This window comes from Misgurnus anguillicaudatus, chromosome 7, assembly GCF_027580225.2.
Source record: "Misgurnus anguillicaudatus chromosome 7, ASM2758022v2, whole genome shotgun sequence".
Lineage (NCBI taxonomy): Eukaryota > Metazoa > Chordata > Actinopteri > Cypriniformes > Cobitidae > Misgurnus > Misgurnus anguillicaudatus.
The window spans coordinates 28,968,793-28,988,944 of NC_073343.2; the positions used below are offsets into that span (position 1 = coordinate 28,968,793).

At 37.2% G+C, this 20,152-nt stretch overlaps 1 long non-coding RNA gene across 1 annotated transcript in view; it reads left to right on the top strand.

Moving 5' to 3' along the window:
• Nucleotides 1-4,180: 4,180 nt before the first annotated feature.
• LOC129416996 (uncharacterized) overlaps nucleotides 4,181-20,152 on the top strand; it is a 52,089-nt gene continuing 36,117 nt past the window's right edge. Inside the window, exon 1 of the long non-coding RNA XR_008635651.2 lies at nucleotides 4,181-4,412. This is a non-coding gene — a long non-coding RNA (uncharacterized lncRNA). The remainder of the gene's footprint in view (nucleotides 4,413-20,152) is intronic.

Here is a 20,152-nt window from a genome sequence, read left to right on the forward strand (position 1 = left end):
TATTTTTGTGTCTTTAAACAGGTGCCTATTTTATACATCTATACATAAACTCAGGCATATTTTTCCTTGGCGTAATTACTCATTTGTTTTGCATGATGCTGTTGTTTATAGGCTAACCTTTATCAATGACATTCTTTTGACTCGCTTTTAAATAAACAACATTAACAGTCTGTCATACTCAGACACAGTCAATTGCACTTGTGTGGTTATTAGGGCAGATATGGCTCCAGAGCCCAAAAAATCAATGCCACCGTGATTAGACCGATGACAGCAAATTCACAGTTTCATCCGAGAGTGTTCAGGAAGAGACGAGGTGTATAGCAAATAAGTCGCACTTGTCTGCACACAAAGGAAAAATCCCCCGGTCTTTGTTTATAAGGTGTAAAAATACGAAATGATTGCAGGATAGCAGGGACAGTCGAGCTGTTTCGTCGCCAGCATTTTATGAAAAATATTTTTGGCAATTTTTAAAGCAATTGTGTATTGAGTCAGTGAATAGGCCCGCATTGACCGACAGGTTTGGTTTCGTCAACTTCAGAGAACCAAGACACAAAATAAAGACAGAAAAAAATGAAAGACGGGTATTCTTATGACAAAACGAGAACATATTGAACAAGAAACTATTGTGAAAATACGTCAAAGCACTAGTGACCATTTGAAAAAAATATTTTGTCACCTACAGTCTTTGTCACCTAAAGTTTTTAGTTTATCCCTGTGAGGACACGCACGATTCGCCAGATTTGTTATAATTGTCCGTGCGTTTAAGCGCGCCAGATCTTTGTTTACAAATTGCGGCAGTTATGTTTGTTTGGAGAGTTTTGGAGAAAGAAAATGGAAAGTCTCAGACTGTTGATCTTTACCACACAGTCCAAGATCAATCACATTCTGTGAATGGATATTATTAAACAGCATGAGGCGGCTGAGGCGCGAGGAACAGGGCCGTCAGGAGTGCAGGGCTACGATGCGCGCTGCAACAGGGCAATTGTTGACACGCTTTTTCCTGCCAATCTGCAGCTCTCCTCCAAACGCGGCTGCCATGGCAACCTGCTCTTACCCGTCGCGGCAGCTGGCAGCCCCTCACTTACGAAGTTGCGCGCGCTTCCGATGATTGTCGACTCGCGGCAAACGAGGGGAGAGCTGAACTCTCAACTGAACCGGATTTTGTCGTGGTCGGCTGGATTAGAAATAGCCCAACTAACACCACTGCTATTTCAGCTGGCGAGGGGTAGGCCTACTGTACACGGAGAAAAAGTAGAACCTGGTTGTTGTATTGGGTGTTGCTGTTGGCTTTGGAGTTCGTTTAAGGTCACGTGTGTGACTCTTTTTTTGTCAGACATTTAAAATACTACTGCAAAAATTTAGGTTTTTCTACAACTGATATGTTTTCAATAAATAGCCTTAAAAAACTTTCTAATAGCCTACTATTAAAAGTTATGTCACAATTTTACTTCAAATATACGAAGGTAGTAATTGAAAAAAAAATCTACGGCAAATTATTATTTATTTTCTCTGTCAATTATCATTAGGCGTTTGTGTTAGTCACAATAAAAATGACAATTAAAACTTTTTGGCTTTTAGTATAAATATGTTAGCATTAAGGGTGTCTATAAACAGTGTGCTCTCAAAAAAATCGACAAATTAAGAAGATTAAAGCATGCAAAACCTAACCTCTCTCACATTCACCAAACGGCATTGGTGATTTCTATGACGTCATTCTGCACTTCAGTTTCTTATCAGATTCCAGGCTGTGAGGTAAACTAAACGCTACTGGCTATTTAAAAAGATTGAGGGGCCAGTTATTATGTTGAGCCCTAACTTCATGTTTCAGTGTAAATTGCATCACGCATCCAACACATTTCAAAGCATTCTGTTGGTCTAACACTTTACAGGTTATATATTAGTTAACATTCGTTAAGCCATTAGCTAACAAGAACTTACAACGAGTAATATCCTTTTCAGCATTTATTAATCTTTGTTAATATCAATAGTAATGTTTGTGTTAGTTCATTGTGCATTAAGTAATGTTAACAAACACAAATTATTATTTAGAAACAATATTAGTAAATTAAAGATGAACTATAAGATTAATAAATGCTGTAGAACTTGGGCACACATCTCGTTTTATTTATTAATCCAAGTAATTTCACTCACATTATGTACAAGCTGAACAAGTTACATTTCTCCAATTAAAATACACCTGTTAATAAATGTATCATATTTTAATTGACCTAAAATGAACATTTATTAATGTTAACAAATACAACCTTCATTAAAAAGTGTTACCAAATGATTTTTCCATAACTGATAAAATAGTGTATTTTTGATAAATGTGATCATCTAAAAGGTCCTAAAGGTTATTTTTACTACGATCATTCAATAAACAAAAAATGATATCCATCTAAAGCTCTTGTGTTGTCTGTCACTGGCTCTTTATAAGCTTGATTGCACACTTTCTTTAACCTACAAATCTTTTCTGTCCCTTTATCGCCTGGCAAATGCCTGTTCCCATGTTACACCTTTCTAATAGCACAGCTAAACTACACATACCACCTTCTCACATGCTCACTCCACAGATTGTGTGCAGGGAACACAAAGACTAGCCTCACTCTTCTCATTATCTTAATCTAGTGCTTTCACCTGTGCCCAGCTCCAGCAGGAACACTCTCATATATCGACCTGCTGGCCACACAGAGCCGCCGCTCCACCACTAAAGTCTGGTAAGCGATACCTCAGGGTGTCATACTGAAAATTAGACTCAGATTCAACCAGAGAGTCTTGCTAAGTAAGGGCAAGACCACAGGAGAAGTCTTTATTCAAAACAGATGTGCTTGAATACACAACCCCAGCTCAATATGTATCTGTTTTCAGACAGCTAATCTGTGAGGAGGAGAGACAAATAATGAATCAAATGCATTTGGAGTTTTTGTGAGGTCATAAGGGGAAGATCCGTTCAGTTAGGGTGGATAGAAGACATTTGGTAAGGCAAACATTTGTGAAACTGCAGTATATCATAGTTTTTATATGCTTTGTCTTTATGTATGGATTTTATTTACAAGTGAAGTGATGTTGTGCTACCTGCAATTATTACAAAGTGCCAGCTGATCATTATTCTTGTTTGCCGTCACACAAGAATCACCTGAGCCCCAGCGCCAAAGCACCTGTGCGGTTATCATGCAATGACAATCATTTCGTGCATGTAATGGAGGGAGGGACCAGTATGTCACAGAGACCACTAATGGAATAACATCAGTAAGAATATTGTACATCTGTCATTCAGCCACTGAAACACATCTGATTAGAGAGTAATTAGGTGACCTTCAAAGCAATATGTGACAGATTAATATATACCTGACATGCTGGAGGTGTAACTTGACATTATGAGGGCAAAAGTTTTATGCATAAGTGTCTATACTGAGGAGATTATTTATGAAAACTGAGGACACAATTGACAGTTACTCTCGGGCCTAGCCTAGTATTATTCACAGTGAGGTGAGGATATGAACAAACCAAACAAGCAACAATAGCCCGTTATTGAAAAAAAAGGAAAAGCTTGATTTGTCTATTTCACTCAAGGACAAAATTAATGTTTTGAGCTTTCTTTCAAAGCATTTTTGTCTTAAATCAGAGTCAGCCTCTAATTATAAGAACTGTGGAAAGCAACTGATAGGCTATCTAAAAACAACAGGTCTTATCTGCAAACTTGAGTAGGTACTTGAAAAGTGGTCCAGTGTGTTTGAATCTCAAATAAAATTGGATTTTGGGGTCATTGTTTGACTGAAAAATTCACAAGCACTATAAATATAAATACAGCTAAAACCCATTAACATTTTCATTTTTAGATTACAGAAATCAAACTTCATAATTTTAGATTTTTTTCCTACGTAATTTTATTACTGTGTGTAAATATCCTCCTTTTCATCATTCATAATCATTTAATATAAGCACGCATCATAAAACTACTTATGCTATCCTATACAGAATTAAAAAAGTACACACCTTGCCTTTTTAACCAGACGCAACGCACCGAAAAGACGTATCTTGATAGTTGAGTTCAAGTTTAAACGGCGCCGCAAGATCTGACAGACAGATGACATCCAAGTACAGTGAGAGCGATTCGAGAAATCATACAAAGAAGTCTGTTAGAATCGTTCTCGCGGTACTTTGACGCGTCATCCGCCTGTCAGTTCTTGCGGTGCTGCATCAAGGCGAGGATTTTTGTCCAACGCTGGTTTCCGTTTCTGCGGTGTTGCGCTGATTAGCTTAGCCTACAAAAATAAAATAAAAAACGAATTAACCCGAAATCAACATCAATCATGGATGAACATATGAAAGATTGACTGATATAAAAATCAAGTTTCACACGGAAAACATTACACTGATGCTTACTGGATAAACATGACAGAAGTTCAAAGGTAAGTTTTACTTCTTCTACATTAGCCTGCCATGCAGCTCAACGTGTTATAAATGCAAAGCGAGTGAGACCTGCTTCCCAGTTCGCATACTATCCATCCTAGTAAGTATTTCAAATGAGAGTTTTTGTTTTAAATCGTAGTACAATGAAAATAGACAGTTTTATTAGACTCGTGCACCTTACCATGGTTCCGCACTTGGCACGAAGTTAACTTCCGGTCTGTGTTTGTTTATCTGTCTGGCTAGTGGCTAAACTGACCCCAGGAACAAATATCTTGTCGAAAATAAAACCATTTTGCTTTCCTAAAGTCGAGGAGAGGCCACAAGCATGAATCACTGTGAGAAGTTTGTCTGCCAGGCAAAAATTCAAGGATCTGTAACTTTAGCCAACATAAATTTTATGCAGCAACGTTATCTCAGTGAAGTATGCTAGTTGTTATGCTTTAGCTATGATTTGAAATGAGGTAATTTACTTATTATTTATTTTGCTTTGTGGAAGCCTACTGAAAGTTAAGTTTGGGTCAAAAAAGATGTTGTTACCGCTGAAACTGTCTATTTGTAGGGCTGAAACACTGACATTTTAAGTTGACTGTTGTATTTGAAATAAACAAGTTTGTTGGATCAATGTTAATTAGCCTGTAAAGTATCTCCATGGTCTGCTTTTTCCGGTTAAAACTAAAAAATGCAAATCCATGCACACTCCAACAAAAGGGTGACCATACGTGCCATTTTTCCGGGACGCGTCCTGGCCAGGATTTCGGGTCCGTCTTTTGGAAGTCGTATTTGTTGACCACATAAGTCATTGAGGTTCTTACATTTCATTTAAAACATACAATCATTGTAGTTTCATTCTTGCCTTGGAATGTAATTAAATTTTGTTTTAAAATAGAACCTTAAATAATAAACCTTGATGACGTATGCTGTCGACCAATGCGACCTCTAGAGGATGCACCCGAAATGCGCGTCCCGGAAAAATGGCACATATGGTCACAACTAATATCAATATCTCTTACAATATCATCTAGGCCAAACTGTTAATTTCATGACCCACTTAAATAGGTATAACCTGTCACAGGACCCACCAACATATATTTAAATTGAAATTTGAGGAAAACATTTTTCTCTTTCATATTTGAGTAGCTTTCATTATTCTTGTCATTTTTTCAATGAAATGTAAATTTAATTGCTAACTCAAACTACTTTATGAGATATCATATCAAAATCATTGAGATTGCTAATCATGGCTAGACTAAACCTAAACAGCCAAGCGACTTTGCGTGACTCACCTCACCTTGACCCAACTTACCTCACTGTGTGACCCACAAGTGGGTCCCAACCCACATTTTGAAAACCCCTGAAGGCAAAAATGTTATATATCACAGTACTTACATATTATTTTTTACACTAAAATTTACACACATTTAGAGCATAGTATAAGTAGGCAAATTGAGACGAAGCAGGAGGGAACGATTTGCACGCTGTTCTGATATTGTGTCACATGGACTTGAGCTGCAGTTTCCCGTTTAGTGCTGGACTCTTGTTTTGCCTTGTTAACAATGAGGGTCACCTATGTTAATAAGTTATGGATTTCATTTAATTGTAAATACTGGTTGGAGTTGACCTGCGGTACATAAAAACTGTACTGTACTTTTTAGCTGCATTAAATTAAGTTTAATCAGACTGGCTGTGCAAGTCTTTTAACTTACTATTAAAATTTTTTATTGCGCTTGAACTTATCAGAAATGCTGGGTTATTTTTAACCCAGAGTTTGGTCAAAAGGGGATGAGACCAACACGTTATATTTCTGGGTTAATTTAAACCAGTGCATGGGTTTGTCGTTTTTTGACCCAACGCTTGGTTAAAAAAGCCCCAGCATTTTAAGAGTGTTAAGCAATTTCAGCTTGTTTTTATGAGTTGGTATAACTTCTAAAAACAAGGTGAAATTGCTTAACCTATTTTGATAAGTAAGGCAGGGTCAACGCAAATAATTTTTTATACTGGCTTGGTCGGGCCAGTGGTTCAGATTTTCACTTGCCCTGCCAAAATTTTCCCTGGCCCCAATAAAAAATGTCAGTGTCACATATTTAAACATAATAATTCAAAAGACAAATATAATTGTATACAACGAAACGAAAAAAGGCTTCCAACTTTTCTGCTTTACCTGTAAATTGACAGCAAACTGTGCAAAATATTGCATAGTTTCTTTCATGTGTTTTACCCAAGTAAATGTCTGCTTCCAAGATGTTAAATAATATACATTGATGAAAATTTATTTTAGTGACTTAGGGTAAAGCACTGGCCCGATCGGGCAAGTGACAATACTTTTTACTGGCCCGAACATCTTTTACTCTGAGCCCTATGTTGAGCCCTGCGGGTAGTCAAAACTTAAAATAGAAATTTAAGATGATTTGCACTGCCAGTTTGAATAAACTTAAACATTTAAGGCAGCTTAACATTTTTAGTGTGGTTATCTTTATCTATTTCTATATAGTTGTCCAGCAGGGTAGAAATGGGAGGACTAAAGGGGAGATGAGACTCCATGGAGTGAATTTCAAAGGGGGATGGAGTTCCAGTTCAAAATGTAGAGGATTTTTATCTTATCCACAGAATTGTCTCCAAAAGTAGATTTTTATACATGAAAATAATGGGATTGTCCGCTTATGTAGTTTATAAATATAAAGTATGTCACAAACTGTTGTCCCTCAGTGAATCTCCAACACTGCTTACGTGGATATAAAAAATTAGTTGATGGATGGCCGACTCTTGATCACAAACGCACATATGTTTCAGTCTGTATGTAAACAGCATTGGCAAAGAAACAGATGTTCTGAAACAAAATACACATGTATGAATAAATGTCCACACCCCCACACTATTTACCACAGGCTTTTTCATGTTTATTCATTAAGGTTATTTTTATTCAGTATTAACTATATCGGCTTAGTTACTGCATCAGATTTGAATTTGTTGGCTTTCAATAAGCTTTCAGCTGTGAGATCATAACAGTTTTATCTTTCCCGTCTTGAAGTTACATTAATGCAAATCTTTCATCTAATAAAAATAGTTGAGTGTAGGGTTAAAGTTCAGTCATTCACTTTTTTGCAATGTAGTTTGAAGACTAACTTGGCAGAGTTTGATGATTATTTAGGAAATCTGCTGATTGCAAACAAAGTGACTCGTGACATGTAGACTACTTGGATGATGCCCCAAAGCGTAAAAGTTACAATTAAACTGCAGAAGTACACACAAAAGTGCTTGGCGCACAGATGTGCTTTCCGCTGCGTGTACAAATCGTACACTTTTCCAACAGATAAGGTGGTAGGACAGGGCGATATTCGAGCCTGACATAGTTTTGAGACTGATGTCCTGGGGCTCATGTCCCTTGCAGCATGCACGAGTGGTGTATCGCTGACCACTCAACTGGGTGCCCTGACTGACCTGGGAACAGCTGTGAGATAAAGATATCACTGACAGATTGCTTTGCCCATTAGTGTAATCCACCAGGTATTGAAGCAAACAATGCTTGAAGATTGATGTAATATGTTCTTAAACCTACTGCTACCCAGTCTCACGAGGTTTCGTGATATAGTCATGTAATTTTTCTATTCTTTTTCGCGAATATTATCACGAATTTCCGCGCTTTTTTGTGATCGTATAACGAATTCCTGTTTTCGTGTGATTATCATGTATTGGTTACTCAACTGCTTTTTCTATTTTTAAACCATTGTCGCTTCGGTTTAGGGTTAGATTTGGTGCTTGCATTAGAATTTCACATACATTTGTTTATAAAAAATTTTTCTGATAAATTTTTTTATATGTCGCCTGCCGTTAGGGTTAGAGTTGGGTTTGGGTATGTCATTTTATGTAAATCTAACCCTAAACCAAAGCGACAATGGTAAGAAAATAGGACAAAACAGTTGAGTAACCAATACGTGATAATCACTCGAAAACAGGAATTCGTTATACGATCAGGAAAAAACACGGATATTCGTGATAATATCATGAAAAATAATCAAAAAATCACGTGACTATAGACCCCTTCAAGGTTTGTAAACATTGAATGACTATCGGGTGCACGCGCAGCATGGGGTCAAACTGTTTATACAATCGAGGCTTTATAATTTAATCTAACAGGGCTAAAAAATGATGACTTACCTCAAATGAAGTGAGCACTACAAACACAAGCCTCTTTGATCTTTGCACTGTCCCAGTCTGCACGTTGATTGCTTGCAGCCGCAGATGTTGTATTTTTTTTTTTTTTGAGATTCTGCATGAATCGCGGAAATGTAACGGAACACCTGGTGCGATTTTCACACCCCACGACGTAAGTAGGCATTTTTTACGATACCGAATAATACGCAACTCAATCTGCTGACTTTTCTGACCCCGACATGCGCAGTGGGAACCGCCTGTGACGTGAACCGTGAAGGGGTCTATATAACGAAATTTCGTAAGACTGGGCTGTTTCACACTTAAATACAAACTACAAGATTTTTAACACTCTGCTTGTTTTACATAGTTCAACAGCTTTGAAAGATAAAGATTTGCAAGTGTAATATATTAAATCTATTCCTGATAGTTTCTATCTTCATTTTTGTGTCAATGTTATTCAGCAGACCACAGTCAGTTTTTGTAGAAAATGTGATTTAAGGCTTCATTTTTAATTCAAAAGTACTGTGAGAATCCTTTGTGGGAGGAATATGTTTTGTTATTTTAAAGCACCGTTAAAGACATTTTACTTTGTTATGCTCAATTTTAAAGGTTTTGCACGGCGAGGGAGGGCATACATTAGCATCATTTAAAGCCTTTAAAACTGTCACGAATTTCAGGAGAGAGATGAGGTTTTTTCTCGTGCAGTTGTTGAAAGATGTCATTTTACAATGTTTTAAAAGTCAAAGATCTGAAATGGCACGCTGTTAACTGTATTAAGACAATAGTTTTGTACAATCAAGGAGTTTAAGTGCAATAGATTTTTGCTTTTTTCAAAGTGCAAAAGGATTGTTTGTGGTCGATATGTTTTTCAGAATGGGAAATGGCTTTTAGCAGTGAAGCTTATGTAATGTTATCATGCAAATACGATGTAAAGAGATAAGGGTTTTGTAATGTTCAGTCCATTATATTTGGCATTTGAATAATATTAAATGGATATAAGAAGGCAGTGTTTTACATATAGCCGTAAACTTTAATTTATGGATACACAATGTCTTTATTTTTGTAGTTGTATTTTTTAATGTTGTACATTGCTCCTTGCATATATATATTTTCAAGAAGGGAATGATGTATAAATAAAATAATTACACAAAAGGATAAATTATCTTAAGACAAGTTCTTGGATTTATTTGGTGGACACCAATACATCTATTAAAATGTTTATCCAGTCAAGAACTGTTTTCGTTATCGTTTTGTCCTGGATGAGCCTTTGCTTGACTGCCAGCTTTGAACTTCTTTACTTGCGGAAAGAGCCAAACATACTTCATTCAAGTTAGCATAGTTTCACATCTAAACACATATTGGCCCTCAGTGCAATGGATGGTTGTCATCTGTAGCCTTCAAATCCAGATGTTATATACAAGGCAATGAGAAATGAGGACCTTCTGGATTGGCTGATTGGAGAGGTGAGAAGTGCGAGAGTGACAGCAAGAGGCGAAAAACCTTGATGTTCTGTATTTATTTCTACACATAAATATAGAGAAATCGCTGGGTTATATTTAGGATTATGGTCAGATTTTGATATACGAGAACCTTAGACATCGCAGAAAGGCCAAGCACAGTATTGTTAACTGTCTTGTCCTTAACTTGCACTTTTAACATAAACACAAGACGAGTACACCTGGTGTAAAGCAAGGTTTGGGCTTTACACCGACGCTAAGCAACAGGCCGGGGGAAGAAGTTTTGAAAAAGGAGGTAAAGTGAGATATAACTCTGTAATTATTTGAACAAGTGGCTGTTGATAGAGAAGAGCGGGCTGGGGAGCGGGCCGGTGCTTGAGAGCATTAGCCCGAAATCCCCGGGGAGGAATTTATCAGGCAACAGAAGAAGGATGATACCAAACATTACAAAACATTGTTACTTGTGATGAAGTAATGATTGAGGAAGACAGGGTCAGAAGAGTTAAGTCACGGACTGTTCTGAGATCAGTAGAAAAATATTTAGGCAATTATTTGTAATTATGATGACACCACTCCAGTTTCGGCAAGGACATGTGCTTAGTTTCATTTAGTGAATGTAGCCCAGGTTGCTGTATTAATGAGTAATCGGAATAAAATACAACTACAAATACAATTCACCATCAGAAAAAAATTCAAAATATGTACCCCAGCTGTCACTGGGGCTGTACTCTTTCAAAAAGTACAGCTTTGGCCATAGCTTTTTTTCTGACTTAATTTAAAAACAACTTATATCAGTACAATTGTTTTGTCTCAAGATGGACACTAGTAATGTTTTTTATTTTTTATAAGGTATGTTTGTAAAAACTACTTGTATTGTATATGTAAGGAATAATTGATGATGGGCCGTTGAATTATAAGAAAATAATGCACACCCAACCCAAGGTGGTAATATGGCACGACGCGAAGCATTTCTCAACCAATCAGAATAAAATATTCTACAGGCCTGTGGTATAAAATGAATATAACTAAGGCCTAGCCCTGGATAAATCTAAACCCTGTCTGGGAAACTGCTCCAAAGAGTTTATATCACTTTAGAGGTACATACTGGTACCTCAAAGGTGCATATCTGTACCTAATAGTACATATATAAGGACCAGTGTTGGGGAAAGTTACTTTTAAAAGTAATGCATTACAATATTAAGTTACTCCCCAAAAAAGTAACAAATTGCTTACTTAGTTACTTTCATGGAAAGTAATGCTTATGTTACTTTTAAGTAACTCACATTACTTTAAAAAAAAATTAACTCAAATGTTAATGTGTACATTTATAAAGTAATGCGTTACTTTACTCGTTACTTCAGAAAAGTAATATTATTACGTAATGCATGTTACTTGTAATCCATTACCCCAACACTGATATGGACCCTTTTAAAGGGACATTCCACTTTTTTTGAAAATATTCTCATTTTCCAGCTTCCCTAGAGTTAAACGTTTGATATACCTTTTTGGAATCCATTCAGCTTATCCCCGGGTCTGGCGGTACCACTTTTAGCATAGTTTAGCATAATCTGAATCTGATTAGACCATTAGCATCGTGCTAAAATAACCAAGAAGTTTCAATATTTTTCCTATTTAAAACTTGACTCTTCTGTAGTTACATCGTTAACTAAGACCAACAGAAAATTAAAAGTTGCGATTTTCTAGGCAGATATGGCTAGGAACTATACTCTCATTCTGGCGTAATAATCAAGGACTTTGCTGCTGTAACATGGAGGCGCAATGATATTACGCAGCAGCCGAAAATAGTCCCCTTAGTAACTTTCAATGGCAAGGGACTATTTTTGGGCACTGCGTAATATCATTACGCCTCCTGCAGCAGACCTGTTTATGGTCTAATCAGATTTAATGAATTATGCTAAACTATGCTAAAAGTAGTAGCGCCAGACCTGTAGATCGGCTGAATGGATTACAAAACTGTAAAAATGAAATGTTTAACTCTAGGGGAGCTGGAAAATTTGTATATTTTCAAAAAAAGTGGAGTGTCCCTTTAAAGGGTACTGCCCCAGTGAAAGCTGGGGTACATAATTTGACCATTTTGTCTGACAGTGTACGTGTCATTTCTGGCCCCAACATAAAGAAAATAAAATCAGTTTCAACTGAACATGAGTGTTAAACAGAAAAAAAACTTCCAGACGTTAACAGATTAATCCTTTAATGCTGCACTATCATAATATCTCTAAACAAGGAAGAGCAAAGACTGTAACATGATCAGATAGCAAAACAAACTGTAAATGAACAAATGGCTTCAGTATTTGTATTAGACAATGTCTTAGAGTTTTTATCTGGAGTTGAGATATTGCTGATGACTTCTCCTGATGTTTATAATCTGTGATCCGAGATCACTGGCCTGAGTGGCTTAGCAGGAATTCCAGCTCCATTTGTATTGCCATCTTTGTGGTGGGCTTCAGACACTATGTTTATTAGGTTATAATTAGATTCTCCACTGTATTTTGAGACTCCTTCTTTATGAACTCTCTTTTTTAAATGGTTTTGTATAGATTTCTCCACCACGTTTTACCTTACACTAAGAAATCCCTGGTGGTCGCTATCTGTATTTCTGTTTAATCCAATAATTCTTTAAACAAGTTTAAAATACACTTTGTATTTGTATCCCATGACTTGCGGTAAAGCATTAGGCACAAATTTTCACTTTTTTATTTTGTGAGACCTACTGGATATGTTTGATAAACTAGTATCCAATATAAAATTACCTTAGCTCATGCAATGTCAGAATTTTGTCAGTTTATTCAATTTATATTCAATTTAGTAAACTGAAACTTCAATTTTTTGTGTTCCACATTTTGTGTGCAACCATGTAAAACACATTTTTCATGTTACACAAAATATCTTTAAAGTGTCTTAAAGAGATAGTTCACCCAAAAATGAAAATTCTGTCATTTACTCACTTTTATATTGTTACAAATATAATACAACCCAAAACAAAAAACTTTTGTTTAAATGTAGCTTAAATAAATTGATTGCAACCACTTACCTTAAAAAATTGAGTAAATTGTGAAGTTTTGGCTCAAAACACCATATAGATATTTTATTAGCATGTTAAAATTGCCACTTTGTAGGTGTAAGCAAAAATGTGCCATTTTTGGGTGTGTCCTTTTAAATGCAAATGAGCTGATCTCTGCACTAAATGGCAGTGCTGTGGTTGGATAGTGCAGATTAAGGGGCGGTATTATCCCCTTCTGACATCACAGGGGGAGCCAAATTTCAATTACCTATTTTTTCACATGCTTGCAGAGAATGGTTTACCAAAACTAAGCTACTGGGTTGATCTTTTTCACATTTTCTAGGTTGATAAAAGCACTGGGGAACCAATTATAGCACTTAAACATGGAAAAACTCAGATTTTTCATGATATGTCCCAGTTAAGGGAAATTGTAGCATTGATTGCATTGGTGAAGCTATATTCAACCCTTTTATTGTAGGAGTGTTCTGTCAAAAAATGGTCCTAAGCTGTCTTCTGAGGTACGGTACTAATACTGACGTTATTAGGTGCAAAGGTGTACGTTTTGAAAGGGTACCGCACCAGTAACAGCTAGGAACATAAGACATTGTCTAATACAAATACTGAAGCCATTTGTTCATTTACAGTTTGTTTTGCTATCTGATCATGTTACAGTCTTTGCTCTTCCTGTTTAGAGATACAAGGGGAAAAAAATCTGATAGTGTACAATTCAATCTGACAGTGTACAATATATATATATATATATATGTATGTATATTAGGGGTGGCACGGTTCACAAAACCCTCGGTTCGGTTCGTATCACGGTTCTATGGTCACGGTTCTCGGTTCAGTACGGTTCTTGTTGTTATTTTTTCTTTTAATTTTTAACACTCCAGAAATGTATTATCTTATTAATGTATTAATTATCCATAATTTAGGATACAGTATTAAAAAAAGTTATCTCATGTAATCATGCACAAACTGAATTTGACTTTAAGCACATTATTGGGACCTTCCCTGAGGAAAGCCAGGTGAGATTTTGATACAGCAAGAGGGAAGACATTGATGATTTCAACGTGCTTTTCATTTATTTGGCAAAAAAGAGAATGTGTATTGCCATCTACATGAACTTATGTGCCTTTTTAGCACACAAAGATAACTTGCATTTATCAAAATCCCAACTTCAGTGTAGCTCTAAGATTTATCACTGAGAGGCTGCTTTTTTACTGCAGAGAGTATATGTGGACGAGAGAGAAACATAACGTTTATACCTGTTATATTTAAATAGGTATCTTTTGTCCACTTTTGACTACTTCTGTCCTGATTACTTTAAGGGGCAGTTTATGAAATAAGATCGCGCAACTTTCACGCGGTAGCAAAATGAAACTACGCGGAAATCAGCCGCTTTCGTTTTATCAATGAAAGGCTAAAAATAGCGCTGAATACAAAAAGACGTAAAACAGTGTTCATTACCTCAGATTAGATAAATGGGCGGAGAGAAGGCTGTCGTCGCGTGTGGCTGTTTTGAACACATTCAACCCATAGCCTGCAGTTCTATATATCTGTATCATCATAGGTAACATGAAATAAAAAATGTTTCCACACACCAAACTTATACGACGCTGGGGCTTCCTCCAACTCCGGGCAGACTTCCATTTCTCTCCCTCTTGACATTTCTACACGTAACATGACCGGCAGCACTCACTCTCCACATCAGTCACCTCTTCTTTCGCGCTATTCGCTAAAGGGAAACACGCTATCTGGGGTCACATACAGGGCATGAGGTTACATTGCGCATGCCATGAACCGTTGAACCGTATGGCACACACGCGCTCCGAACCGAGACAAGCGAACCGAACGGTTCGGATTTTTTTCATGAACCGTGCCACCCCTAATGTATATATGTATATATATATATATATGTATATATGTAGTTTATCTCATTATTCGAAACGTAATTTTTATATATAGGCCGATAAATATTCTTATTATTTTCACAATGAAAATCTCCCAGACCGCGGACATCTTGTCTTTGCGCTAGACTAGCATACTCTTCTTAAGCCCGCAACACGTGTCATCTTTGTGCTATGTCACAGAAAGCACCAATCAAAACTTCACATGGCCAGCAATGAGCAAGTGAAGTGGTTCAACAAACCAAAATAATCCATCATTTATCGCCTTTCATTTATCGACCTAATTTTGCTATCAGACCGATAACCGATAATATTAAAAATAAGCAGTTATCGGCCGATAACGATATGTTGGCCGATATATCGTGCATCCCTAATACGTTTGCAACCGTGTAAATCCATTCAGGCTTTGTTTTAAATTAAATATTTAATTTATTTATAGACAATTGTGTATTGCATCAGGGATTTACATTTTTTTATGTTTGATATGTCCCAAAATTTTGGTAACTAGGTTGAAAAAACTGCAATAGTTAATTACTGATGATGATTAATTACCATCCATTAAAAACTTAATTTTCAAGGACTTCCAGGCTCTTCCTTTATACCCTATTCCTGAAAAAAATGCACTTCTGGTATATTTTAAAGTATGGAGTCACATGTAATAATTAATGTTTTCCTGTTGCACTCCGTCTCTTTCCACACAGCATTTCAGCAGCGTGAATCATCTTAATGAATCGAAGCAACAGAAGCACGGACTGCATAAATTGACACCAGAGTAGTGTGCCCAATATCACCCTGCCCCCGTGGGAGCTGGGAGGATGAGTGTGTGCTATTTTCCATTTTTAATATTTGCACACATTTTTATCCTGAAAATAACAATCCCCAGTTTGTGCGCACACATTGGGTATGACAGGGATGAAACTGTTATCTAGTTGTTATGAAGGTGATTCCCAGCAGTGTTCGAAAAGTTTTGTGCAAACTTTAAAAATTGATTACGGTAGAATATTCGGTATGTCACTTATGAATATCATTGTTTCCATTATCAACAGTTTAAGTGAAAATAATATAGTTTTTATAATCATAATGCTGGTCAAGATAGTCAAGAAAAAGAATAGGGCATTTGCTTTTGTGTGTTTAGATACATTTTCACCTAAAAAACGTAGCTACTTTTGCAAAACCAAAACATTTTCAGGTTTCCCAGAGGTCCTTGAAATCCTTGAAAGTTGTTGAATCTGGGGAAAAAATTCAAGGCCCTGGGAAGTTTTTGAAAATGTTGTTAAGCCTCACTATTGGTTGAATTTGATATACACATTCAGACACACTTCCCCCTGGAGGCGTACTCAAAGTGTCACCGCAGTGACGCAGCGCAAGTTCCCTTGAAAGGGAACTGTATAATGTATCTTAAAAGGTAACACAATGTAACCCTGCTCTCGCTTGAAATGTGTCCCCACATTAAGTCCTTGAATTTGAGGGTATTGGACCTGGAATGTCCTTGAAGGGCTTTGAATTTGAAGTTAACTAAGCTGTGGGAACCCTGCATTTTCAATGCTAACATATGTTTTTGCAAACAAGCAATAATATTGGCCTGACTTAGCTACTACCATCAGATTAATTGGCATCACTGTTATAACCTTAATGGTGTTCACGCTGTCAGAAAAATTGTCAAAATATATACCTCAACTGTAACTGGGGCGGCACCCTTTCAAAAAGTACAGCTATGCATCTGAAAAGTTCATAGTACCTCAAAGGTACATATTGGTGCAAAATGTATACCGTATTTTCCAGACTATAAGCCGCAATTTTTTTCATAGTTTGGCTGGTCCGGAAACTTAGGGCTGATTCACATCGGCTGCGTGGGGTGTGCGTCTCAGCTGCGTGGCGTGTCCGTTTTTATTTAGGCTCCCATGTTAGCAGGTTTGACAGTTCACACCGCCTGCATGACACGCACGTCTCATGACACGCACGTCATTTGCATTTAAAAGGACACACCCAAAAATGGCAAACGCGTGCATGCTAGGAATAGGACCGACGCCTATTTTTCACGCCACACGCAAGCGTCTTGGAAGCGTTTCCAGACAAAATATATGTCACCTATAGCAACAGCAGCGCGTCAGCGCCGCGTCAGGCACGCTTCTGATATGTACAGACACAGAAAACGCGACGCAGCCGCCACGCAACTGACATGCAACAGATACGCCACGCAGCCGGTGTGAATTGGCCCTTATAGTCAGGTGCGAATAATGCCGGTGACACATTGAATGCGTGGCGTGTCCATTTTTAATTCGTCTCCCATGTTAACAGGTTAGAGCCTGCAGACTGCCTGCGTGAGATGCGGAAAGCGCCTGCATGCTAGAAATAGAACCGATGCCTATTTTTTACACGACGCAGCTACGCAACTGACACGCAACAGAAACCCCAGGCTCACACCACGCAGCCAGTGGGCCCTATCTTGCACCCAGCGCAATTGACTTTGTCAGTGACGCATGTATCATTCGTATTTTGCACCTGCGCACAGCGGGTTTTTCCCTCCGCAGACGCACATCGGCAAACTAGGGAATGAACTTGCGCTCCCTGGGCGGTTCAGCGCAAAAAAGGAGGCGTGTTCCGGCGCAAACCATCCCTGATGCTATTTTGCAGTTTCAAAAAACTGCCACTGACCAAAAAAAACTAGTTTGTGAACCGCTCCTGGCGTGCGCCTGGTAAATCCGTCATAGTAATAGCAACCCGCCATGGAACTTGCGCCCTTGCGTTTAAAGGGAATGTTGGATAGTGTTCTGATTGGTTTATTTGACCAATCTTTTTGAACTTGATTTGCATGTCGTGTTAATTTAGCCTACTTTGCTGCCTTAAAATTTTTGTTAAATCAACTCAGATTTACAAGTCATGTCAACAGAGATAAAATATAGTTGATAAAGTCAACTTAATTTTATAAGTTATAACAACTCACCTGTAGTTACAACAACTCATCTCTAGTCAAGATAAATAATAGTAAGTTGAAATGACTTGTAAATCCAAGTTGTTTCAATAAAAATTTTTAAGTCAGCAAAGTATTTTTTACAGTGCAGGTATGTTCTGTATGTTATTGTGTATCATGTAAATAACTTTTAATGTCATGTAAATATGTTTATTTTACTTTAACATGTACGGACACCTATTCAGTCTGCTGTTCTGTGCGATTGTTTAATTGAATAACTTGCCTTTCCAGATTAAATGTCTATTCTTCGACTTGGATTTTGTGCAATCATTTAATTTTAATTTTAATAAATGCAACTTATAGTCCAGTGCGAGTGCGACTTATTATATGCCTTTTCCTCTACAAAACGCCTTTTTGACTGATGCGACTTATAGTCCGGAAAATACGGTACATATATTAGGACCTTTTTAAGGATGCTGCCCCAGTTCCACCATGTAGGATGTGATCCTGGATTAACATTTTTTGTTGGCCCTGGATCAACGTTTTTAAAAGAAACCCCAACTTACCCTTAACTCAAACTTTAACCATATTTTACACCTCAAATTAGTGTGAAATAATAGTTTGAGACAAATTTTTTTAAGCCCCTAACCCAATCCTAAACCTAAATCTAACATACACCCTAATCATAATCCTGCAATATGATTGGTTAGTAAAAATGTTGATCCAACAATGGTGTTGATCTAGGATCACATCCTACTTGCTGAAATCACGGTAACCTCCAGGGGTGGTACATATTTTGACAATTTGTTTCTAAAAGTGCACGTTCAAAAGAGTTCTGGCTTCACTATAAAAAAATGCTGGGTTATTTTCAACCCAGCGTTTGGGCAAAAAGGGTCTAACCCATCCCATTGGGTTAAATTAACCCAGAAAATGTTTATATTTGCCCTAATCAGGGGTTAAAATACTGGGTTAAAAATAACCCAGCATAGAGTGTATGTGTCCAACTACATGTGAAATCTAGCGGGTGCTTATTTGAATGACATTAAACATCTCATAATTAGCCTTTTAACTCATAAAGTGAACATTTCAGTTGCATATGCTATATTCAGCCCTGTTGACAGAAGAAACTAGGAGGTAAAAAATTAATAGCCTCTCTGGAGATGTCCCCTCACCACAACAAGCTGGAGTTATTTAGTAGCTCGCGTCTGAATTTGACAGCAGTGAACCGCCTTACAACTTGAGCCAAGAACACATTCACACTTCAGATTTTACAAAATCAGGATCTAGGTCTCTTCTCTCCCTTTTCCACTGTCTTAACTCACGGCTTTTGAAGACATCACCCACTCTTTTTGGTTTCAACACATCTTTCCGGTCACTGCATAAAGTCGCTTTCTACACTTGTTTGACTTGTCAATCTCGATAGGTGTTTAGACGACAATACTGATGTTAGTTGTGTGGATCCTCTCCCGTGGGACAGGACTGATGTTCAATAAAACACAAAAACAGATGTGTATTACTATTTTCAGTGCAAAATTTTTGTCATTTACTCACGAAGTGTGAATATTGATTTTGAACTGTGACAATTGATTTATTTGATCTTAATGCACTCTGGGTATATAAAAAAGCAAAGTAGGTGCTGTGACACAAAACATGGGCTCTTGTTATATATGTGTGCATCACAATTGTGATGTGTCAGTCTACTTTAATGCTATGTACACACCAAACGCAGGGGATCGCGTTACTCGTTCTAGATTACTTGCGGGATTTTACTCCGTGTCATGTGAATTTTTCGCTCAAGTTGAATATTTTGAGGCGTTTGAGATGAATAGTGCAGGTTTTCGCGGCAAACGTGCTGCCCATATTGTGTCATTCACATCGCCCCACGTGAGGACGCGTCTGATCGAGTCTTTGCATTGACTTTGTATGTAATTTACTCGTGCAAATCGCTGAACTCGGGTTTGGTTTGTATGCCCCATAATAACGTTAATTCTTATGATGCAAAAACAATGCGATTACATTGTCGATGCTAATGTTTGTGTATTCACTATTATAAAATCTGGGTGCTTATTCTACAAAAATTTTTTGCGTTGTCTCTTAAAAAACTTTTCTAAACAAACTAGGGATGCATAATGATTAATCGCGATTTGTCTGTATGTATAATTTTAAGAAAAAATATATGTTTATATATTAAGTATTTATATATAATACAAAATATACAAATGTATATACACATGAAAACATTTCTTAAGTATATAAATGCATGTGTGTGCATTTATCTATACAAAGTTAT